At 40.4% G+C, this 26,697-nt stretch overlaps 1 protein-coding gene across 2 annotated transcripts in view; it reads left to right on the top strand.

Annotated features, from left to right (window-relative positions):
- The window catches only part of LOC122813957 (zinc finger protein 26-like), a 350,754-nt gene that overhangs the window by 302,281 nt on the left and 21,776 nt on the right, over positions 1-26,697 (top strand). The window lies entirely within an intron of this gene.

The following is a 26,697-nucleotide window of genomic DNA, read 5'->3' as shown; positions in this document are numbered from 1 at the left end:
GGAGATCTATGAGTTGATACATTTTTCGAGTTTCTTGGAGAGAGGCGAGAGGATAGCAATGGGGTGGTAGTTGGAGATGTCTGTTGAGGGGCCACCTTTGTGTAGGGGTATGATGTGGGATATTTTCTACAAGGTTGGCACATAGGACTCCGATATTAAGCGGTTGATTAATATGGAGATGGGATAAGCTAAAACATCAGCTGCTATTTTTAGGTATTCTGTGGGCAGGTTGTCAGCTGCTAGTCTTGTGGGTTTAAGTTTTGTCAGTAGTTTTTTATTTTGGAGGTGGGTACTGTGGAAAGGAAGAAGGGAGGGAGGGTTGGAGTTGGTTTGGGTGTGGGAGGTGTTGATGTAGGGAAGTGTTTTTTAGTTAGAGATAGAACGGTCTCTGTAAAATTTTTGTTGAAAGAGTCAGCTGTGCTACAGGTGGAGAGAGGGGTGGTTGGTGGTGGAGGGGGGGTGTTTACCTTCCCTGGGCAGAGTATAGAGTTAATTGTGGACCAGAATTGTTTGGGTTGTTTTTGGGAGGAGTTTAGGGATGTCTGATAGAAAAGGGCTTTGTCTGCTTTTACTTGCTTCTTGACTTTGTTACGTAGTTCAAGGAATAGTTGCCTATCTGAGGGGTTTTTGGTTGTGCGCCATTATTCTCATATTTTATCCCTGGATTTCATAAGGTCTTTTTTTTTTTTTGTAGCCAGGAGGATTTTTTTAGTTCGGATTTTGGTGCATCTTTGGGTGGGCATAGGAGTTAAGGATGTTGAGGAAAGTGCTGTTAAAGTAGTGGACTGCTTCATCTAGGTTGAGGTATTATAGGGGTGACCAGTTTATTTTTCGTAGGGAGGTGGTGAAGGAGCTGGAGATGAATTTAGCTTTGTAGCGAATGTGTTGATTGACAATGGGTTTGCTGCTATTTATGTGGTGTTTTAGTAGGAAGGTTGGGGAGTGGTCACTTAGGGAGTCAGGTAAGGAGCCTGCCAGGTAAGAGTGAGGATCTTTGTTGACTAGGGCCCAATCAAGAATGGTGTGATTATTGTGTTTTTTATTTATCCTGGTTGGGGATTGTATAAGCTGTGAGAAGCCATGGAGATCTAGGTGGAGTGCTGGGGGTTTACTGTTGCAGGATAGCCAGTTGATGTTCGTCACCGAGTATGATGGTTTCTTGGGGTAGGGAGAGATTGGCCCAGTTTAATAGGTTTTCAAGGGAGATATATTTTGGCCTGGAGGGAAGTAGCAGCCTGTTAAGTTAATTGCTTTCTTAGGATTTAATTTTAGGGTAGTATAGAGGATTTCTTCCTTGTCAAGCTGGGGAGCTGACTGGGTGAGTATTTGGATATTGAGGTGATGTTCATACAGCAGTGCCATCCCTTCTCCTTTTCTGGATATTCTGTCCTTGCGGAGGATGTTATATCCGGGTGGGAGTATTTCTTCACTTTTGATGTGAGGTTTAAGCCAAGATTCGGTTAGGATAAGGATGTCGGGGGAATACAGGTGTATGCATGCCTGGAGGTCTTGGATTTTGTTATAGATGCTTCTGATGTGACATAATGAAGAGGTCTGTTGGCTTTTTAAGTGTGATAGGGGCTATTTGGAGGGAGGTTTGTGGAGAGGTTGGAGAAATTGGGGCCAGGGTTAGGGTGCACGTCTCCACTGAGAGTAAGTTTAGAGAGAATGCGGAGCATATGTTTTATATATGCAGTGAAATGCTTGTGGTATTTTAAGAATAATTTGCATTCAGATGAGGTGCGGGCTTGGTAATTAGGTAGGTGTGGTGGAAGGAGGCATTTTGGGTTTGGAGTTGTGAAATTGTGTGGTGGGAATTTGAGGGGGGTAGTTGACAGAGTGCAATGGAAGTGGTTGAGAGAATTGACTAAAATGTCTTCGTAAGGTGTAGTAAATGCTAGAATAGTGCAGCAAAGGATTATAATTGTAGTAGTTAGTGACATGACTGTGTTGGGATTAGGATGTATGATAAGTAGGAAGGAGGAGTAGAGGGGTGGAGATTATGGGAAGTATGAGTTGATTGGTTGGATATTAGTGGGAGTGGTCTTTTGCTAGATTAAATTTGAGTACAGCTGGGGTGGGAGGGCTTTGGGGGTAGGGAGGGGAGTGGAGTGAGCAGAGCGTACGGAGCGGGCTAAAACCTTTGGCAAGGATTGCAGGGTAAGTGGTAAATATAGTCTATTTGGGCTATGCTTGATTTCTGTAGCCAAATTTAAACTTTTCCACTGGGAATGACTGTAAACAAAATTATTAGGCAGTGGGCGTAAAGGTGGAGTTGGCTAAAGAGGGTTTCAGGTGGGGACAGCATTGGTCTGATTGAGTGTGCGCTACCCTACATAGAAGGAAAGTTGAACACATATACTGTTCTTTGCAGGGTAATGTTAATTGGAGTAAGTCAGCAGAAACCCAAGATTACCAAAGTAGAAATAAAGATTTAAAGTCCTGCAAGGAAAATGCAGGGGGGGGGGGTGCAGGTCCTAGAGTGCAAGTCTCAGAATGGTATTGTACAAAGTGTCAGGAATACAAAGATATTTAAATGTAAACCTACACAGGGTGCTTGTAAGACACCGGAAGATAAACCTTTTTTAATGTATCCTGTTTAACTGAGAGGCAGCTTGCAGATTGTATAAAAGCCCAACCCACCTTTTCCTCACCTTCCTCTGTATTAAATCATTTGTTTAGGCAGATAAAAACCTAACCCACCACCTCCACTTTTTTCTACTTGATTTTTGCCTCTGTGCCTTCTTACTGTCAAACTTACCCCACCCATATACCGTAGGCTATTTATTCCCTAATAGTTTATAGTACCCGTGGATGGCTCTTGTTGGGTCTTAACAGTGCCCCTGCTGGCTGGTGTGAGCACCTACATCAACAAAGGTTATCAGATGGCAAAACAGCATCAGACACTAACTAGCCACCGCCTGCCTCTGCTCTGCTTTTTCACTACCTTTTTTGAACTAGGGTCATCTAGCCCATAGTCAGGGCTTTACTTCCTATATGCCCCATAGCCAGGCTGACCCGTCATCCCTATGAATTGCTTGTCTGTACAGATGAAGTTGTTCTCAGTCATACCCCATGTTGTTACAATGAACTGAGCATTTGCACTGCTTATACTTGCCAGGCTGCAAATTAAGATAGGATGTTACATGCTTATGTATACAAACTCCTGGCATCTGTGTTACATGCTTTAACAACAATGTATGTATACAAAACTCCTGGCATCAGTGCTTGAGAAACGGCAAAAAGGTTTGGATAAAATGGCTGTGATAGTGACATTACACTGCACATTATCCACGAGGTGTGTCCATTCCTTATGCCATGCACCCCTTAGATCATTACATGCTTGCTGATGTGGGAACCAGCTTTTGCACTGGTGGTCAGTATTTCTGTTGCATATACCTTGCCCTTACGCCACACATTCTAGCACCTTTTTGAATCATACGGAGCCTTTGTAATGCATGGAATATCGTTGTTATGCTCCTGAAGGTGAGAAAATAATGTCTTAATAATTATATGTTCGTACATAAGAACCTCAAGGTTGGTAAATGTAAGACTTGCAATTAAGAATGTAATGCTAAATGACTTTTTACCCTTTCTCATTAAAAGATGGACAGAGTACTTTAGACATGGTCACACACCTACTTAACACCCACATAAATTGCAAAAAAAAAAACTGAAAACCAATCATTTGAAAATCAGCCTCAGTGAAATAACTCCTTTTTTATACTAATGCTTGTTTTTAGCTGGCAAGCCAATACAATTTCTGTTTACAAGAAGCCGTAGGCAGAGCAGGAAAAGTTCAAGGTTTGGATTTTGTCCTTTGTCATCTCATAATCACCTAATGATCTAAATAGGAGCACTGTTTACTAATCCCATGCCACTGCTACAAAAGAAGGACGGAGTGAGGGTGATCTCATAACTGGGATAATGACCTTTCAGTGATGTGGATATTTATCGAATGTGACCACTGCTGGTGATAACAAAAGAAGGACGGAGTGAGGGTGATCTCATAACTGGGATAATGACTTTTCCGTGATGTGGATATTTATCGAATGTGACCATGTGACCACTGCTGGTGATGACAAGCACTCAAGAATATGGATTGTTTTCACTTCTCTGCTGAGGGCATGGGCACACCATTCAAATGTAGATTTAGGAAGATTGAAAACACATTTCATAAGCATTCATGCAGAACGTCTTACCTGAGCCACAGAAAAAGAGGGATTTTTATGACAGAGTATATAACTGAGGAGTTTGAGACTGCCTTATTTGTAGTGCTTAATTATTTAGGGTTTGGTGCCAGTCATTTGAATGAAAAACATTAGTTAACTCAATATTCTGATGTGTTTCCATCCTATGCTTCAGAACCTTCAGCAAGATTGTCCTGGAAGTAAGTTATTGCTGTCTGGGCATACCTGTGTGGACTCATACACTGGGTCTATATCACGTACCCAAAACGTGATATAAGCTACTACCACAAGATCGACACATCTGCATTGCACGGTGAGAAATAAGAAACACCTAACAGACGAAATTCAAAATATCGAATTACCTTCGTTGACCAACATGGAGAGAATTGCACTTTCTAATCATCGCAAATGATACATTGAAAAAGTTGCCCTCACAATGCCCCTCAGCTTATTGAAATTTAGGAGCACAAAGTTGTAAATTGTTTTGTGATGCTGTGTAATCTGCATACATTAAAGACATTGGGTTCCTATTACGAGATCGAAGATACATTTGCATGAAACTGAAAAGATAATCCGCAATATGAATAAAACGGTTAATGCAAATGTAATAAATAAAATCTGTATTTATTTAAAATACTGAGCGCTTTCACCCACCAGCATCATGGGTTTCTTCAGAGTTAAATGAAAAACACAACTGCTAACTGTTTTATACAATGAATAACCTATTATATTGTTCTGTCAATCAACCAATAGATGATTTTGTTTAATTTACTATAAATTTACTTAATAAAAAAATATAAATTGTTCAATCATTTGTGTATAAGAAACATTTGAAATAAATAAAGGTACACAATCAAATATGCAACAGTTTTTAAAAATCTTCTGACATTGCTTAAAAAATATATGTATATGTGTAAATGTGTTATAGATGCATTTTATATGTCATTCTCATTTCGTTATAAAATTGTTATTCATATTAGTAAAATAATAGTAATAATAATATAATAAGTAGAATAACATAAATAAATACATTTTATACATTTTGAAACAAAACCTAACTTAAATCATCAGTAAAAAATACTTTACGTTCATTCAAAATGTCTTATAAGTGTTTGTATAATAAAATTATATTTGATTTTGAACAGACCAAAATTGTGATAGTCAAAAAACTCAAAAATACTCAAAAATGAATTGATAGATGTTTAAATTGTTAAATGTTATACGATTTCATTTTTAAGTAACTAACAATGGATATGTGCTCGTTTATACCAGGTTTTACACAGGAATTTAATCTTAACTGCCATAAACTCTCCTTAGCTTCGAGGAGTGTGTTGACATCACCTTCATTGTTTTTAATATCTGGTATCCTATCTATAACAAAGAAAAGAAACCTTTTGAAGTCTTTGCATGTTTTACTGTGTGTGTATAAAGAGTTGGTCATTTTTTTATTTTTAATGTCTCTATTATGTTCAGCAATTCTCTCCTTTAACTTTCTTTTAGTTTTACCTATATAGAATGCTGAACATGATAAGACGTGGCTAGATACACAACCAACTTCGTGTTGCAGTTAACGTGCCCTGGGCATCTGATTGTACGGTTACACCCTTTTACTGTTACATAGGGGCCATCATTAATGTATCTGCAACACTTACAGAAACCACATTTTCTCATTTTTGAATTTTTAAATAAAGTCTCACTTTCAAAGTAATCATTTAAATTCCTACCTCTACAAAACACAATTGTAGGTGCATTCCCTATGTATTGTAGAACATCTGTTTGGTTATTAAAAACTTTTTCATAAACCTCTTTAATACTTTCAGTAATGTAGTGAATGTTGTCCGTGTAAGGAATAATAAAGGCACCTGCTTTCTTAGAGTTTGAGACTTCATCCAGGATTGTTTTTGACATTCCATATAGTAATATGGGTCTAAATACACTCACTCTCTTCCTGTTTATTTCATCATTGATGTTATCTATTAGTTTCCTAGGATAACCCCTATCTAAGAACATGTTTGATAAGTTTTTGATTTCTAAACTAAATTCTTTTTCTTCACTAATTATTCTGGAGAGTCTCACCATTTGGCCCTTCACCAAATTCCGCTTCTGAAAATAGGGATGGCAGCTTTTGAAATGCAAGTATGAATTTGAAAAAGTTTTTTTACGGTAGATACTTGATTCAATTGTGTTTTCTACTTTATACAATTTGATGTCTAAATATAAACAAAAGTCATAATTCGTAGAATATGTAAATTTCAAAAATGTTGTTGTGCTCTCCAAATGTTCTACGAATTTTTGCAAATCATCCCTATTCCCTTTCCAAAATATTAGTATGTCATCCAGGAATCTTAGATAGAGGTCCACTTGAGACCAAAAAGTGCTTGAAAAAACATGTTGTTTCTCCCACATAGCTAAAACAAGGTTGGCATATGTGGGAGCACATCTTGCTCCCATAGCAACACCAGAACGTTGTTGGTAATATTCCCCTTCGTGATGAAAAAAATTGTTTTTTAATACCATTTCCATAATGTCTACTATTAGTTTCCTTTTGACCGTATGGAAGTTACCAAAGGTTTCTAAACTTTCATCAAATAGGAGTAAACCTTCATCTAAGGGAATAACAGAAAACAAGTTGACTATGTCTATGGTAACCATGTATACATTGTTCAAATTTTCCTTGTTATATTCTTTTAACAACTCTAAACAGTGCATAGATTTGCATGAATATGTCGACCCATATTGCGCGAAGTAGGTAAACCTCGAACGTCCAAAACCGCGAATTCCAAAATATCAATTTGTTTTGGTTGGCTCATCTGCGGTATAGCTCTGTAAGGTAAGTGGGCGATAGATAGGACTTTAGGGTTAGGATTTGGGTTAAGGTATGTGAATAGATAGGGAATGCATGTAAGATTTAGTGTAGTGTTACATGTAGGGTTTTTTAAAGTGTATGTATGTGTATTATTTTATTTTGTTTGGGTGTATGTCTGTAGGGGAAGTGTCCTGTAGTTATGGACCTTAGGATTAGGGAGGGGTTAAGGATAGTCATAGATAGTTATGTATGTGGGGTTTGGTTTAGTGTAGTGTTGGAAGTAGGGTTTTGTTAAATGTATGTATGTGGATTATTTATTTTGTTTGGGTGTATGTCTGTAGGGGAAGTGTCCAGTAGTTACGGACCTTAGGGTTAGTGAGGGGTTAAGGAAAGTGCATAGTTGTGTATGTGGGGTTTAGTGTAGGGTTAGAAGTAGGTTTTTGGTGCTTTAATTTAGGTTATAAGTAGGGTTTGGTTAGTGTATCTATGTGGTTTATTTATTTTGTTTGGGTAGGTACTATATAGCGGATGGTGGGGTTGGCCGACTATGACAGTTCGATATTTTATTTTTCGCAGTTTAGTGTATTTGGTATAGGGGTCGATGTATAGATATTTGCGTAAAGGGTTTTTCTTTCTTTACCAGAAAGGCTCATCCAGACTCTGCTACACTTTGCTGTGAAGGAAAGGTTAGTTTGCTGTTATATTTTGTATTTCTGTATTGCCTTTCTATATTTTGAATACTGTAGTTTGTTTTCTTTACCTTGTGTCTTGCTTGCATTCTGTTTAACAGCATATTAAAACTTCAAAAGAGACCACAGCTCTCTCTGTTCTGAGTCAGGCAGACAGAATTTTTCCCCTCCCTCCCACCCATTTAAGTTGTCTTGTTAAATACCACTGTCTTTCTAGTTGCCCGCCTCTTATGTTAATCTGACCATATATCTCATTTCTCTCTACTTTCACTGGCTTATGTGAGTAATCACAAAACCATCACTTTTGAAATCCCACCCCTTCAATTATTTAAATTTATTGGCCATCCTACAGTATTTCATAGTACCAAAATACAAAAATAACCACCCCTTTCAGTCCATCTTGCTGTTTTAAAAATAGTAACTCTCCACTAAACCTTAACTTTTTAAACAGGTAAAACTCAAGTTACCTACTTTCATATCTAACTTCTCTAGTGCACACTGCAGAGTGCATTCTTCTCAATCTTACCTTTAAGCATCCCTGTTACTAGCACTTTCTCTAATACCTAAAAAGATCATCTCTACTTGACTCCAAGTAGACTTTTCTCTATCTGTTAAACCTAGCACTTGCTCCTACAGTACTTATTACCTTGATACAGCACTCTTATAGATAGCACCCCAAAAGCGCAAACCCCCATTTCTCGGTCACCACGTCCCCGAATCTCTTTTAAAGTTTTTTTGTCTAGTCCTTCTAGCATGTCGAGGGATCAGTTGCTAGTGTCCTCTCCTGCTCAGCTGGTGAACCTGGGAATATTGAGGCAATGTTACAATTGCCTCATGTACACAGACAACCCTCTCCTCCTCCCACAAAACACAAATACATGCGAGATGCAACTATACGGCCAAACTGGAGGCTGAGCTCTCTCAACATAGGACTGGCAAGACCAGTCAGGAGGAGAAGGTTACCACACACACTATAGACCCAGTCTCACATAGTACCATCACAACCTCAAATCATACACATAAACACACAAAGACATACTCGGCTCTGATAAAAATCTACCAAAACAGCAGAGGCCACCAAAGCAGACACCCAAACAACCACCACCTCAGAACACAACACCTGCAACACATAGACCTCACAGTCAGAGTGTCAAACAGTCACAGCCCTTAAGGCCAAACACAATGCCAGACACACTAGTCATTGGTGACTCCATAGTCAGACACACTGACGCCCCGCTCACCAGACTGAGTAAGGAGAAGGTCACAGTAAGCTGCCTGTCGGGCGCTAGAATCCGCCACATAACGCAAGCACTCAGGTCTCTCAACAGCAGGTACAAATATGACTCAGTCATTGTCCACGCTGGTGTAAACGACCTGAGACGTACCTCCTTGGACTACATGAAAAGAGACATTGAGGAGCTCTCTGATTATGTAGCCCAGGCAGGTATGACCCTGACCTTGAGCAGTATCCTACCTTCACCAAGAATGATGCCACAATACAGAGATAAGATGATCAGCTTTAACAATTGGCTTAAACACTGGTGTCATTCAAAGGGGATCCAATGTCTGTCTGCCTGGGATGACATGCTGGACAAGCCATGCTGCTTCAAGGGACGGCTTGCACCTGTCACCCTGGGATTCCGGATATTGGCAAAGGCTCTTGCCACCCCATAGTGCCTTTTTAGGCAAGGCTCAAATTCTAAACCTACCACCCTAGAACACAAAAAGGAAAAACTAAGGGTAATGCTGCTCAATGCCAGAAGTCTAAATCTCAAAATGCACGCACTCGAGGCCCTTCTCAGTATGGAGAACATCGATGTCTGTGCAGTGACAGAAACCTGGTTCAAGGCTCCTGAGAGCACCCCAGCACTATCAGGTTTTACCTCTTATCATGCGTCCGCCCCAAAATCCGGACAATACCAAGAAAGGAGGGGGGGTATCCATATTCATCAAAGACACCCACACCTCAAGACTGGTGGCAACGCACGATGCATCGGAGACCATCCAGGTGCAATTAACCATAGGCAAGACTGCCCTGCAAATTGTAGCATGTTACAGGCCACCCTCACAAACTCAGGAACCTCACATGGCCTTCCTGAAAACACTAGAGGGATAAATGTATCACCAAACACCATCATATTAGGTGACTTCAATTACCCTAATATAGACTGGGAACACTATTCAAGCCCAAACACCCTAGCCCAAAAGTTCCTGGAATTCATAAACTCAAATGCCATGGAACAACTAGTCACCATCCCCACAAGAGGAGAAAACATACTTGATCTCATCATCACGAACATGGGAGCACAATGTTCAACACCGAAGTATACCCCTCACTGGTGAGATCAGATCACAAACTAATCTCGCTGGAGGTCCTCATCCCACCCCACCTGAAATAAAAAGACCACAGTAAAGAACTTCTCGAAAGCCGACTTCACACTTCTAAAGACTAGTGTGGTCTCCTTTAAGGCCCCGAGCCGACGGAAAACACTACTCAAGCCGCTGAATCACTTACAAATGCCTTCTACCAGCACCTGCAGGACTGTATGGATAAGGCAATCCCAAGCAAAACAAAGACTCTTTGTACCAAAGGCAAGCGTCCACTCTGGTGGACCCCAGCCATAAACAAACTCTACAACAAAAGGAGGAAGCTACTACAAGATAGAGCAAAATCCTTAAAAGGTAAGACACCCTTGATCACTATAAGTAAAAACTAAGAGCTCTCATAAAATCATCCAAAGCAAATTTTGAGAGAAAAATAGCTAAAGACTCAAAAGACAATCATAAGGCCTTCTTTAGCTATGTTAGAAACCTGGGAGGAAACTCCCAGATATGCTCAGAACTAGTTCAAAATGATGTGAAGATTACTGATCCTACAGACATTGCCAACATACTGGCTGACAGGTTCAGTGCAAACTTCTCCCCTCCCCAAAAGGAGAGATATCTATACCAAGCGATTGCAGCCCCCAAACATCTCCAACGCCCAAGTGAGAACTGCTCTCTCCAAAGCAAAAACACAGCATCCATGGGACCTGATGGTGTCCCCGGCTGTGTGCTCCACGAACTCAACGAGGAATTAAACCCACAGCTAGGACAGCTGTTTAATCATAGTCTTACCTCTGGATACGCACCCAGGAGTGGCGACTGCAACTGTGGTCCCACTTCACAAAGGCGGTGCCTCCACCGACCCTGGAAATTACCGCCCATTAGCTTGACAAGCCTTATCTGCAAAGCCATGGAGAGGATCATAATGGACCTCATAAATAAAGACATAGGGAATTTGCAGACTTTGGATCCATCCCAGTTTGGCTTTGTCAAAGGCAGATCATGCCTTCTAAACTTGGTTGACTTTTTCAAACAGTCACCAAAGCCATTGATGAGGAAAGGCAGTCCATACAGCGTACCTCCAGCTGGCCAAGGCCTTTGATACAATACCCCACTCGGGTATCATTGAAAAACTCATCAGCTTAAATGTTAATCCATACATCACAAGATGGGTTGCAAACTGGCTGAGTGACAGAACCCACAGGGTCAGAGTTGCTGGCGCCATGTCAGACTCAAAGCCTGTCACAAGTGGTGTACCACAGGGCTCAGTCCTGGGCCCACTCTTGTTTGGCATCTACTTTTCCAAGTACAAGCAAACACAGGAGGGTTATGGCTGACAAAGTTTGCAGATGACTGCAAACTGGGCCATAGTAGAAAACACATCTGACACAGATATCCTTCAGAAGGGTCTCACAGAAATGGATAACTGGTGCCAGAGCCATGGCCTAAAGTTAAATGCCAAAAATGCATAGTCATACCCTTCGGGAAAAACAAGGTTACCCCTAGCTACCAAATAGGTGGCAATCCACTGAGTACAGAAGAAGTTATCAGGGACCTGGGGACCCAGGTTGATAGTAGTCTGTCATTCGACACCCATATAGCTAAAGTAGTTAGGAAGACCTTCTACATTGCCCACCTTATCATGAAGGGATTCTCATCTAGATCAAGGGAGGTCATAGTCTCCCTATACTCATCACTCATCAGACCAATGATTGAGTACAATGCCCCATTCGGAATGTATCTGACCCGACACTTGCAGCAGCTGGAGAGGCCACAAAAGTTCCTCACCAAAAGGATAAAGGGTCTCAAACATCTGTCCTATGCTGCCCGACTGAAAGAACTCCAGCTCTATTCAGTCGCTACCGCTTGCTCAGAGGTGACCTTTGCCTAACATACAAGGCCATGTCAAACCCAGATTTGATGAATATGCTTCACCGCAAAAATCTAGATCCGTCAGAGCCACAAGGGCGGGAGACGTAAACCTCGACACGGCTATTAATAGGACGTGCTGGAGGGATAGATTCATCACCCAAAGACTCCCTATGCTGTGGAATAAAATCCCGGTATATGTGAGGCAGAGCACCTCGCTGGCCTTGTTCAAGAGAAATCTTGACCAATGGATGGGAGATCGCAGATATACCCCAGGGATTACCTCAGTGTCACTGCTCAACAGAGGCACAGCAAAATAATGGGTATAGTTCCCCATACTAAAGGGGTGGCGTAAGCCACAAAACTATGGGCTTGGCTTGTAAATGCCCTCGGGCAGATAGCCTAGTATGAACCTATGAACCTATGAACCTTAATATAGACCCAAGACATTGTTGTACTTGGTTGTAATTGTTAAGATGTTTAACGTGGTTTCATTGTGTTTTGTGCTTCTCATTTGGTGCTTCACTCATTTTTGTTATTGATTGAAGTATAGTAACCTGTGTAATGGGCTGATCTAAAGGGACCCATTTCAGTCATATAATTATATTTTCAAATGGCTTTTGAGTAAGTAATCATAATTGCATCAAGATTAAACAGTTACCTGCTCTGTGGATTCAGATATTGGGCGTTGCCCCTCAGGAGGTGACCATGCTGTCTGTAGAAAGCAGAGCCTACAAAGCAATAACCCTTCAGCATTCTCAGTCCAGTTCTGGTTCTGATGCTTGATTTGTGAAATCTGAGGATGAGATTGGTGCATTCTCAGTTTTGGTATGCGAGGATGGCTGCAGTTTAAAGATTGCAGTCTTTGGTACCCCTGACTTAAGACTACGTCTATCCCTGACCTTAAAACTGCAGGAGCTCTGCCACAAGACCCACCTTAGCAAAAGTTTTTACTGAAAATATTGTCATTGTGCTGTGTAAGCATATTTAACACAAAGAATCTTGCTGTGTATTAACTTTACAGCACAAAGCAGGCATGTATTTGAGTAGTTAGTGTCTGTGGCATTGTCCCCAAAGGAGTAGTCCTTGCACTATAAGGACCACGTACTAGGTGACCACTCTCCTTTCTGTTGATCAATAGGTTATACTTTATATGACATTTACTTAGTATCTCTAGCTTTCTGGTTTCTGCATTCAGTAACTGAAATAAAACCTGTTCTACTTTTGTCTTTCCTTGTTAATTGCTCTGCACCAGCTATTAACTGATTGCAGTCTGTAACAATAGACCTGAGGGTGAGAAGCCTGCTGTGCTTCCCTACCCTACCTGCAATTCCCACCCCTCTTACTGTGCCATTATACTTGCCACGTACACATTTCACCTGAGACACCCATTCCCTAACCCTCCCCAAACAACTTTATTGCTAATATACAAGCACTCCTGTTCCTTTTTCCCAATTTCTGTGTAACATTCAACATCATTTTCAACAACCTTTCTCCCTCCCATACTGCTTCATACTACACCCATTTATACTCTGGTGCTGGTGGGAAAGGTCTATTATTCTACATTCTACATTTCAACTTCCTTTCCCTAAATTATCCTTCATTACTTCCTATATTAAGTACAGCCTCACACACTATTCTTTCACACATCTTTATTTCTTACATTTCCAAAACATGAGAGGATACCTGGATATCTTAAATCTCTCCCTTCATAGAGACTAATTCCTTCCTACCCATGTTCTACCATCTTTAAGTCTCCATCACCATCACTAAATATCCTACAGTCCATATTCTCACTTCCTTCTTGATTCCTACGTCCCCACTACCTGCCGTCAGTAAAATACACATCCCTTTACTCAGCTTATCCTGTATTCTTCTCCTCCTACTGAACCATCTCTCATCTTATCATGACTCTGTAGTAGCTCTCTGCATCTCTCCAATTCTGTCCCAACCCAGCCACTTATCCATGCTCCTCTTGAAACTCTCCACACACCACACTAAACCTGTTTAATAACACCCCTCACCTTTACCTCTAATATATACTGATTAACTTCATTTTTTTTTTGGTTGAAATGAAGTGGAAAAATACTCTCCAAAAAATAAGAATCAGTCACAACCAGGGTTGCCAGATTTCCGACTGGCCAGGTAGGGACTAAAAAAAAAAAAAGGTCTTTCGCTATAAGTGAAGACTAAAAAAAACATCAGAGTTCCGCATTAAACAGAAGTAGCTCTGTGTGTTTATTTTGTTATTTGATTGGCTCGGGCCAATCAAAAATAAGTAAACACAGAGCTACTTCTGTTTAATGCGAAACATCGCATTTCCGCATTAAACAGAAGTAGCTCTGTTTTGCGATGTTTTGATTGACCCATATACCGGTATACGGGCCAATCAAAAATCGCTAAACACGGAGCTACTTCTGTTTAATGGGGAACATCGCAGTTCCGCATTAAACAGAAGTAGCTCTGTTTTGATTGGCCCATATACCGGCATACGGGCCAATCAAAAATCGCCAAACACAGAGCTTCTTGTGTTTAATGCGGACTTCCACATTAAACACAAGAAGCTCCGTGTTTAGCGATTTTTGATTGGCCCGTATGCCGGTATACGGGCCAATCAAAAAAAAAAAAACAAAGCGGAGGCTGCCCGGGATTTAAACCGGCAGTGCGGGACTCTGGATTAGGCTGCTGATCTCGGGACAGTCCCGCCCAAATAGGGACATCTGGCAACCCTGGTCACAACCCACAGCAAGGCAATTTTCTTCCACACACTATTATAACCCTACAACAGTCAAATCCCACCCCTACCCTTGTAATCTAACTTTTGCCTCCATAAATATTACACACACATAAAAAATATAACTACTGAACTATATGCTTGGTTTACCCAATACAAGCCTGATATTTTCATTGTAACTGAAACCTGGCTTTAAACCCATCATAAACAACTCCAAAATCACACTCCTGTCTATAATATTGTTAATGAATATATATGTGTGTGTGTGTGTGTGTGTGTATATATATAATGTATAAATATTTATATATATATATATATATATATATATATATATATATATATATATATATATATATATATATATATATATATATATATATATATATATAGTGGTGGTTTTACTTTAATGTTTCCCCCTGCAGCAAACCAATATCAAAATTCAGTTCAGCAGAGCTTCTTCTGACTTTTCTGAAAATAAACAAATATTTTATTTTTATTTATTTATTTTACATTTGTTAACCGGGGGTGTCTGAGTTACAAAAGACATGTTTTTACAGTGGTATGCAGCACATCAACAGTTACAGTGGAGACAACAAACAAAAAAATATTAATTTAAAAATAAAGGTACTTAATAGGTTTGTGGTGTACAGCTGAAATTTGGAACATAGGTAAAATACATACATAGTACACAGGTACAGTACATATATTGTAGATTAGCCAGTGTTTGTGGGAATAGTTTTCAATCTTAATCAAGTACTCTAGGTTTAGTATGTGTACCTTATCCGCTTTCACTAGCTTGGGCAGCAATCATGGCACTGCCAACTTTGCTTGAGATGTTGCCTGATGAGGTCTTTAAAGGAGGCTTTGTATGATGTGTTTTGTATGCTGGTGGGGAGAGAGTTCCATTTTTTAGCCACTGAACTACTATATAGTGCATCTCCAAAGCTATTGTAGCTGTTGGTGACTTCTAGTAGTAGTTTGCTTGATGATCTAAGAGGCCTTTTGGCTGAGTGATGTTGTACTAGGTTTTTGAGGGCAGGACACTTATTGGGGAGGTAATAGATAGAATGACAGAGGCAGAGGTGATTGTAAGTTAGGAGGTTGGGCAGTTCAAGCCAGTGGAGCTGTCTCAAAGCAGTACAGTGATGAGTTCTCTATGAGCAATTTGCAGCAAAGTGGGCAATTCTGTTATAGCAGGCTTCCATTTTGCTTAGTTCAGTTTTGTTGAGATTAGTCAGAATGGGAGATGCATAGAGTAGGGTAGATAGAAGTTGGAAGCGAGCAATGGCTGATCTTGTGTTGTTGGTAAGAAATGGGTTGATACGGTAGAGTGATCTCAGTTTGGCATGTACTTTTTTAATAGTTACGTTGAGATGACTATCAGATTTTAGGTGGGAGTCTATGGTTATTCCCAATAGCTTAACCTATGCCACTGGAGCAATTGGAGTAGCATTTGTAGAGTAGATAGTGAATTGACTGTTATCAGTGTTTTTGTTAGAACTGGTTATAATCATAAGCTGAGTTTTCTTTGGTTAGATAGTTTTCAGTGTCAGAGAATGCTAGTTGAGTTGTTTTCAGTAGGGTGGGAATGTTTTGTGCAGCACAGATTAAGCATGCTGTCTGAAGGTCATTTGTGAAGACTGTGAATAGTAGTGGTCCTAGGATAGAACTCTGTGGGACTCCTATAGTTATGGGCAGCTGAGGAGAGAGAGAATTTTCCCATTTCACAGCTTGGTACCTGCCAGTTAAGTAGCTTTGGAACCAGGTAGAGTGGAATTTGATAGGCGATACTGGTTTAGTTTGTTTAGCAGGATTTGGTGCGAGACTGTGTCAAATGCTTTGGACATATCCAAAAATAGAGTTGGCACCTGCAGGCCTTCATTTCTGAGACGGTTTGCTGTGTCTGTGAAGTAGAGGAGGGCTGTAGTGGCACTATGGGCAGGTCTGAAACCATGCTGAGTAGGTGACAGGATGCTGCTGTCTAGGAGATAGTTTAGCATCTGGGTATGGATGCATTTTTCTAGGATTTTGGCCAGGAGGGAGAGTAAAGCAATGGGTCTGTAGTTAAGTTCAGTGGAGGTCCCACCTTTATGTATGGGTGTAACATAGGATATTTTCCAAAGTTTGGGCACATAGTTTTCAACAATTGATCTGTTTATGAGAGTGGAGACTGGGATAGCAATAGCATCTGCTGTGAGTTTCAAGAAATAGCTGGGGAGTAGGTCGGCTGCTGTTGATGAGGTTTTTAGTTTGGAGAGCATGCTTTTGATTGAAGTGGTGGAAACTGTTTTGAGGGTAAAGCTTGTATTAGTGTTATTTGTGTTGGGGGGCTAGTGAGGAAGGAACTGTCCTGTGATACTAAGGATAGAATTGAGTTCACAAAGTGGGAGTTGAATTGTGTTTCAATGGGAACTTTAGAGTCAGGGGTGGTTGGTTTGAGGGTAGCCTTTTGGGTTGGTTTTAATAGCTGGTTTACATTTTTCCAAAATTTTTAGGGGCTGTGTTGGTATTTAGTTTGCAATGTCGTGTAGTAGGATTTTTTGTCCAGCCTAATGTATTTTTTGCATGGTTGCGCAGTTCTTGGTACTTAGTTAGGCTTTGTGTTTCTTTGTTTTTTTGATAGTAAAGCCAGGCAGTGTCTCTGGACTTGAGGATTTGTTTGGTTTCTTTACTGAGCCAGGGGTTTGTAGAGGTTCTAACTTTGATTTTGCGCAATGGAGCGACAGTGTCTAGGTGTTGTAGAGATGTTTTGTTGAAATATGCTACAGCCTGGTCAAGTGGGAGGGTTTTTTGGGGTGGTCCAGTCACAGTTACAGAGTAAAGTATTGAGGACCTCAGGAGAGAATTTTTTTTATGTTTCTAGTGGATATATAGTTAGTGGTTTTGCATATGCTTGTTTTACTGCATATAAAGTATATTATGTTGTGGTCACTTAAGGTGTCTGGGAGACTGCCTGTGTGGGGGGGGTACAATGTGGGGTTATGAGTTAGGACCCAGTCAAGGATGGATTCCTTTTTAGAGTTTTTATCACATCTAGTTGGAAATTGGACTAGCTGCTGGTAGCCATGGAGGTTTATTAGATTACTTGGTGTTTCTGATATGCAGGTGAACCAGTCTAGGTTGAAATCCCCCAGAATAAGGTTTTTTTTTGAGAGTATGTGAAAGAACACCAGAATAAGAAGTCTTCAAGGCTAGCAGGTGTATTACCAAGTGGAATATAGATCACAATTGTGGTGATTACCTTTTTAGGGTGAAGTTGAAGTTGTGAGATAAGTATGTCCCAGTTATTGGGGGAGGGGTAGAAGTTTGATAATTGATGTACAGTTAAGTTGGGCTTCTACAATAAGGCAGTTCCACCCCCTTTACAAAGTGGTCTGTCTTGTCTAATGATATTGTAGCCAATAGGGAGAACATCTGAGTTAGCTATGTTTTTATTTAGCCAGGTTTCTGTTAAAGTAACTATGTCTGGGGTGTAGTGTGCTATTGTGGCCTGGAGTTCAGGTATTTTATTTTTGATACTTCTGATATTAATATTTAGCATTAAAAGATGGTTGGTTTTGCTGCTGTTGTTGATTTGCCCAGGGATGAAGATAGTGGGGGTGTTATGTTCTGACATTTGTGTTGGACAGGATGGATTTGAGCCTGGGTTGGGGTGGATATCCCCACTTATGGTGAGCCTGGTGTTAAAATGGTGAATACAGATGTTGGAGTTTGGTGAGGAGTGTGAGAAAGTATTGTTTTTTTGGAGTAGGAATGAGTGCATATGTGTTTTAGTTCTGAATTGATCCGTTATGTAGTTCTTGAACAATTGTGGACAGATATTATTATAATGTGTGGTGTCTGTATATGAGAGTGCATAATGTAGTGTTGTGCTACTAAATTTAGGGATAATGCTAGAGTAATAACTTGTGGTGTTATAAAGAATTATGAGAAGACAGACTAGACTTAGTAGTTTGATAGTCATGGTTATAAAGTTTAAGATGGTACTAGGTGGGGGTCTGAATAGGAATTATAGGGTTGTACGATATGTGGATGGGTAAGTAGTGTGGGTGGTGTAAAAAAATGCCTAATGGGAATGAGAGTAATTGGGAGTATTTTTTGTGGAGCAAGTTCGTGTGGTATAATGTGATCTGACTTGAGGAGCTGTGATTGGCATCATAGATAAGCTCAACAGCTTAAAAGTAAACCCTTATGTCACTAGATGGGTTGCAAACTGGCTAAAGGACAGAACCCATAAAGTTAAAATCGCTGGAGCAATGTCAGACTCAAAGCCAGTCACAAGTGGTGTCCCACAGTGATCTGTCCTGGGACCGCTCTTGTTCGGTATTTATTTCTCAGATGTTAAAGCAAACATGGGAGGGCTGTGGCTGACAAAGTTTGCAGATGACTGCAGACTAGGCGCCATAGTCGATACACCAGCAGACGCACACATCCTACAAAAAGGCCTCACAGAAATGGACAACTGGTGCCGGAGTCACGGCCTTAAACTAAATGCCAAAAAATGTATAGTCATCCCCTTTGGGAAAAACAAAGTACCCACAAATTATCACATAGACAGCAACCCACTGAGTACGGAAAAAGTAATCAGAGACCTAGGGACCCAAGTCGACAGCGACCTCTCATTTGACACCCACGTTGCCAAAGTGGTTAGAAAAACATTCTACCTTGCACACCTCATCATGAAGGGATTCACATCCAGATCCAAGGATGTCATTGTACCCCTATATTCCTCCCTCATCAGACCCATGATTGAGTACAATGCCCCATTTTGTGTGTACCTCACCCGGCCTTTGCAACAGCTGGAGAGACAACAAAAGTACCTCACCAAGAGGATCAAGGGTCTCCAACATATGCCTTATTCTGCAAGACTAAAGAAACTTCAGCTCTATTCAGTAGCATACCGCCTGCTCAGAGACGATCTCTGCCTGACGTACAAGGCCATGTCCAATCAGGATCTGATGGACATGCTCCACCTCAAAAAATCCAAATCCATCAGGACCACGAGAGCTAAAGACTTAAACCTCAGCACAAGTATGAATAGGACATGCTGGAGGGGATAGATTCATAACCCAGAGGCTTCCCATGCTTTGGAACAAGATCCCAGTTTGCATTAGGCAGAGCCCCTCACTGACTCTCTTCAAGAGAAATCTTGAGTGGATGGGAGATCGTAAGTTTACCCCAGGGGTCACATCTGTGTCACTGCTAGACATGGGCACAGTAAACTAATTCTGTTATATAAGGGGACCTTCATTGTGTCACTACTAGACAGAGGCACAGTATTCTAAATTTATTCTGTACATTTTTTGTACCATTTCATGGGGTGGCAAAACCCACATCACTATGGCTAGGCTTACAAATGCCCCAGGGCAGATAGCCTAGTACTATACTATGAAGCTATGAAACTATGTGAGGGTGAGCTGTGGGTGTGGCTGTGGTTACTATAAATGTAGAGGTAGTGGGGGCGGGAGGGAATAGGGGCAGGGCAGGGGAGCGGAGAGAGCCCAAGCATTAGCGAGGGCGAACGGAGCGGGGCAGAGCCCACCAAGACAAGAGTAAAAAGTAAGTATTACTTTACAGATCAGAAAACTTTAAACAAATTCCTGAGGTCTAATGGTTTACAGCAAGCAGAATGCAATTGCTGAAGAGCACTTGTGTCCTGGTGGGAGACTAGAAATTTAAAGATGGCTCCATGCTCAGCAGGATTCTAATATCGACTTAGTATTGGGGGAGGGAGATAGCACAAGGGGTGTAAACCAGGTGGAATGCAAAAAAAAACAGAGAGGCAGTCAGTGGAAAACTGTCAGTGAAGGCCTCAGGGGGGGTAAGTAAGAATTCAAACTACCTGTAAAGTGAAGGAGAGAAGCGACAGCAAACTTTATTGAGGTTGGGAGTGTGTCTTCACATTGACTTGCTAATTAGTAACCAGTTTGTGCACAGATTAGAGTAGGGAGATACATTAGCAGTGAAGGGGAATGTATAGAGATGCAAATAAACAGGTGGGCCTCCAAGTGATACAAACTAAGGCAGAAATCACTGAGAGGGCTGCTTGATGGTTAATTTAGTCACAGGGATCTGAATTAAATGTATACTGTCTATTGGACAGTTAGGATTACTGCACTAGCTCGGGGGGGGTGACACAAGGCTACAAGTCAGTTTTATTAACACGCTGAGAACTACTAAGAAATACTGCTAATGTAATAGCTTCACTCTCATAAAAAATACAAGTAGAATGCCTGAGTGGACTGACCCTGCTCTTGAGGCTCAAAATGTATATCCTTGTTTAGTTTTGCAGTACTGATTCCTTCTTGTACTGTATGGGTGGAGTGGTAGCCGCAGACTGCAGATTTGCTTGAGTGTGCTTACCAAGCAGAATGCAATTGCTAAAGAGCACTTGTGTCCTGGTGAGAGACTAGAAATTTAAAGATGTATTACTGTTCTTTACATCCCTCATGGCAACAGTATATCTACCCTGGAAGATATCCTACATTTTATATCCATAAGAATTCCACAAAAAAAAAAAACCTAGGTGATGTCAGTATCATTTGGTTGGACATAACCTTTAAGTCCCCTACATTCAGCATAAACTTGTACAGTTTCACACAACTAATTAATAGCCCCACACATTATAGCAAGACATCAAACTCCTTATTGGACTGGATCCTAGAATCAGACCAAAGTTAATTCACCACCATAGGTAGAATGTCAGACAGTGACAATCTCCGAATCTGTATAGTCAAACAACTCTCGCATCACTTTAAAACAGCATGTTTATAATAGCATGCAACCTGTCCAAGATAACCCCAGAAATGGTCATTACTACCCTATCATCTATTAACTGGAACATTCTAAAAATCCTCCCCTTAGATGATGATGTAAATTAATTCAGTACAACTTTCCTAAATAGGCTTGTACCATCAGTAAGGAATAGAGTGAAAAGACATTTATTCTAAGGCAGGATAGAGAAAAGGTATGGAAAGAATAGCAAAAATATAAAACACCACAATATCTCAAACTTCAGATCGTTCTGAAACCGTACTAAAAAGCAAATAAAAGAAGACAAAAATGCTATATGACAACAACATCCAAAACAGTAGTAAACACAACCATAAAAAAATTCTGGTCAGTCATTAAAGAAATCTTACATCCTATCCCTAACCCCTCTCCCAATAACTCGCCACTCAGAACTGCAATCAAATTCTTCTCTTATTGCATAAATAATATGACATCCCTAACCAAGCATTCCCTGATATACAATTCCAACCCTGCACAACAGCCACAGATCACCGCATCCACTTTCACTTTTAAACCTATGCCCACATCCTGTATAAAACTACTTTAAAACTCAAACCATGCCCTACTTCACCTAATGATCTTCCGAGTGAGTACTTTGGAATAGCAGCTAATAACGATGCCTATTCTGTGCCAAGCTTTACAAATAGGTCAAGCCAGGAATTTCACATTCCCACTAAGAAAAAAATTGCAATTTTTTTCCCTCTGTGCAATAAAAGAAATTCAACCAACAGCACTAACTTTAGACTTATAGAAATCATATACCCACTCTCCAAAATACTTCAAAAATGTATTCAAAACCTACATTATAAAACCACAAAAGGGCATGTCAGTGTTGTGGAGCATTCTGAGACACTTTCAAGTCTTTTCAGGATATAAAATGAATGAGGATAAAACAAAGGCTACAGCTGCAAACTATGTACCCACACACAAAATGATTCAATAATACCTGTATTTATGGGGACACAATAAAATGAAGTATTTAGGAGTTTGGGTTAGAAAGAATTCTGTTATGGCAGCTAAAGATATGTGGGAAGAGACTAAACAAAAGATAATATGAAGGCTGAGAAACTGGAAGCTCTTGTTTATGGATAATGGATAGCAAGATACAATGAAAATGTTTTAGTCCCTTTAGTTGTATACTCAGGACAGGTTTATTTTTATCAATCAGAGAAGTTGTGGATAGTAATTTTAAAAAGGAACTGAACTATTTTATCTAGGAGGGGAATAAGGCAAGGGTCAAGTGGAATATGTTGATCCAGCAGAACAAGGTGGTTTAAGGTTTCCTGATTTGAAGGGATATTTTAGAGCTACACAGTTAAGGCTCATATACATAACACAAGCAGAAAGCTATAAATCAAATAGGAAAGGGAGGATGATGAAGCTGGGGGACATTCAAGAAATAAGGAGGGAGTGGGATTTTGGATACAGACCCTTAAGGAGAATAACAGCCGTACATAATGTTATATTCATAAAGTAGGAGAAAGTATTCTAAGAAATAAACCAACACAAGAATGGAGAAACGGGATTCTGCCAATGGGGATGACTGCAATTAGGGATAGAAAGAGAGGATAAGTAAGAGAGAATAGGCAAGAGGGGGCTGGGATTTACTGGAGAAAACTGGCAAAGGAACCAAGGTATTGGGAGCAAATAATTAGACAGGGAAAGGTAACAGAATGGGAAGAGGTCAAGAAGACTTTTGGACTGCAACCTAGAAACTGCCATGTGTACCAGGGATTGATATCAGAGTACAGACAAAATGAAAAGGGATAGTTAGTAGGGCATATAAAATGTCACGTGATAACTATAGGAATCAATCATAGGAGGTTAGAAAAGATTGGGAACGTGATTGGATAAGCAGTTCACAAGGAAACAGTGGGAGAAACCTATGTATGGCCTCTAACTATGCAACAAAGTCTGTGGAAGATTTAGGATTTTTGCTTTGAAGTATTTTCATAGATATTTCATACCCCAAGCAGGCTCCAAAGAATTTTTCGTCAGGTAGATAGCAAATGTTGAGGTTGTGATGGGGAAGAAAAGGGTAATTGGGAACATATGTTTTAGGAATGTAATAAGTTGACAGACGTTAACATTTCCCTACGGAGAACTCTGCCAGAAATATTAGGTGACTAAATGTGTGTAAAGAAGTAAATTATTTTTTTTGAGCTGGGATACAAGATCTGAATTGCCTAGACTTAGTAAGGCCTTGTTAAGTTTTATTTTCTTGGCTGCCATAAACAAAGTTACTAGAAAATGGAAATGAAAGTCTAAACCAAACATGTTTGATGCAGTGAATATTGTAACAGATAAAAGAACTGGGAGTGGGATCTGTAGAAAAGGGTAAGAGTGAATTATACAGAAAGAAATGGGAATTGTGGGAACAGTACATGCAGAATAATGCTTTAAAGGAAGATTGAGGTTTAATGGAAGGCAGGAATTCAGAAGTTTATGTAATGATAATTGTACAGAAGAATATATGTGATGTATAATGTTTGTAACTGTGAACATGTTAATATGGTTTGTTTCCTTTTATAGAAATGTATGGTTGCCTGTGTCATAAGTGATGATTTAATAAAGATATTAAAAAGTTTAGCAGTTTTTGAATACATATCTCCTGCAGGAAGAATTCATATCCCTCACACAACATGGCCTCTGTCCCTCCTATAGTACAGTTACTGCACTTCTAACCTTTACAGATAACTGTTAAAGCTAGAGATAACATCAGACTAGTCTCTTCCTTATTTCTAGACGTTTCTACAGCCTTTAATGCATTTTATCGCAGCAAACTCCTACTTCTGATGCCCTCACTAGGTCTATCTCAGTCCACTATTCTGTGGTCCAAAAACTACTGGTCCAGTTAGTATCAGTCAGTAAAATGTCACTCCACCCTCTCTCCATACCTCCCACTCACCACCGGTGTACCACTCTACAGATCTGCACAACAGACCTCCCTAATACAATACACAGATGACTCCACACTCCTGTGCATATCAGACAACCTAGCACATCTGCAAACTTTTACACTGGAAGGTTTAACAGCCACTGAAATGTGCCTTTGTAACTCACAACTCAAGCTCAACCCCCCCAAAAATTACTAATTTTTCCCCAAATCCCTCTCTCATGAAAAAGCAAAATTAAAAATTCCTCTCACTTAATAATAAAACCATTGAAGTAACTTCTTATAGCGAATTATTAGAGATGATAATGGATGATTTTAAATGTGACCTGCACATACAAAATTGCATAAAAATCACCAAAAACTAGGTATACTTTGTAGAGCCAAAAACTTTCTCACCTATACAACTAAAACTACATTTTGCCACTAATTATACAACTAAAACTACATTTTGCCACTAATTACCTCCTCCCATCAATACTTTATGGCTCTGTCATCCTTGCTAACCTCCAGCCATCACAAAAAGCAACACTTGAACAGTGTTAAAATAAAGTGCCTAAATTTGCAGCAAATACCCCTTTCAGAACCCACCATTGTATAGCACTAAAAAATTGATTAGAACTACCCCCTCAACCAACATATATACAGCTTCTTCCACTGATAAAGTTATCCAGCATCCATCTGCTTGTCCAGCACTAAATGTCATTATACACAACTATGTTCCCACTGTCATTGCGATCCATTGAATAAAAATTTCTCTGCCCACAAACTTGTCAAATCTGTTGGGCATGATCTGTACCCTTACCATGTGGCTCCTTAGCTGTATTCTTATTCATCAGTTCAGTACCCTCCTTCTGGTCCTTTCAAGCCATTCTGGAAGACTTGCTATGCACAAACCCCAGCTTTATGCCTAACATGGGTACAGAGGTCTTCCTTATTCAGACCATTAACCTCCTGGTATTCTTCTCTGCCCTACAGGCTAGTGGGTAATGGATCTTACCTTTTTCAAGTTCTTTAGGGGAGTAAAGCTTTGACAATGGCCCAGGTGACCTGAGATTGATTAACTGCTGAGATGTTTCACAGAGCAGGCAGGAGAGAATGGGCATGTCCACCCTGGAAAGGTATGTCTGGTGACCCTGGTTGACCATGGCAGCAGCTCTGAAAAGAGCAACCTCAAAGAGGAGGAGGATGGAAATAAGTTTTGAATGGAGGGCAGGTTTGAGAGGGAAGTGGGTGGGCTGTCCAACACGATGGTAGCTCTTGCCTACATATGTGAAGGAGAGTACATGCTTACGGCTTGGAACACAGAGGGTTCATATGTCCACATCGGAATCAAGGGGATGGTAGTTGAAATATAACATACTGTCCTCGGTTGTTGGGATGCTGGTGAACATTCACATTGTCTACTGGAATGACAGCTGTTTCACTGGAAGATCTGAATGGGCCTGCCACATTGGGGATCATCCCTCCTCTGTGGAATGAATGTTGGCAGGATGGTCAGCATGGCAGAAGAGAAAAAAGGAAAAAAGGACCTCTTTCAAAAGGAACCTTGACGATTGGATGGGAGAAAGGAAATTCACCCTGGGGATCATGTCAGTCGCCCTGCTAGACAGGGGTCCAGGGAAGTAAATAGTGTGGGAAGAAATAGCCAGGGAATTGTTATGGCTAGGCTTGTATAGGTCCTAGGGCTGATAGCCTAGTACCAACCTATGAGCCTATAAAAGGGAAAGGATGTTGCTACTTTGCATGTGCACAGGCAGTTGAGATTTTATCCAGAAGAAAAATAAAGTAAGGACAATAGATGAGTTATTCATAGCCTGTGTGTAGGGAATGGAGAGAATGCCTTTCTCAAGAATAGATTTCTCCAAATAAATAACCCACTGTGTCCACTTGTGTTAGTCCTTATTTCATGAAAGTGAACCTAAGCATGTAAGGATGCTGTCCATAACAGCAGCAGCAGCCAACATGACCTTTCTAAGATGGGGACAACATCCATCTCCTGTTCAAAGCAGCTGCCCAGCTGCCCATACTTTTTCCAAGCACTACAGCTTGGACTACATCCTGACCCAGGGCAGAATTTACCACAGAGATCCTGTAGGGGCTTTTAGGAGTTCATTCCTTCTCAGGGCCAATAATTCTGTGGTCAAAACCTGTTGGAATCCCCCCAGAAGTTAGCACTATTGCCATAGTGAACAACACAGTCAGTAAAGATCAATATCTGCAGTTATGTTTTTACACAGCTGTGCTGCTTTGTTCAGTTATGTAGTACTATTTTCCATCCTCTGTTTCCTGCCTGTTACCATGTGAGGGAGATTTTACCCACTCAGTCCTATAATCACCTTCTTACTTGCTACACCCTTCATCGCACCACCTCCATAGGTTTGATTAGTGCATTGTTC

The sequence above is a fragment of the Protopterus annectens genome, chromosome 10.part0 (genome assembly GCF_019279795.1).
Source record: "Protopterus annectens isolate FY-2018-M chromosome 10.part0, PAN1.0, whole genome shotgun sequence".
NCBI lineage: Eukaryota > Metazoa > Chordata > Ceratodontiformes > Protopteridae > Protopterus > Protopterus annectens.
Note: the sequence above shows the minus strand (reverse complement) of the source record. Positions and strands in the feature narration are given on the sequence as shown.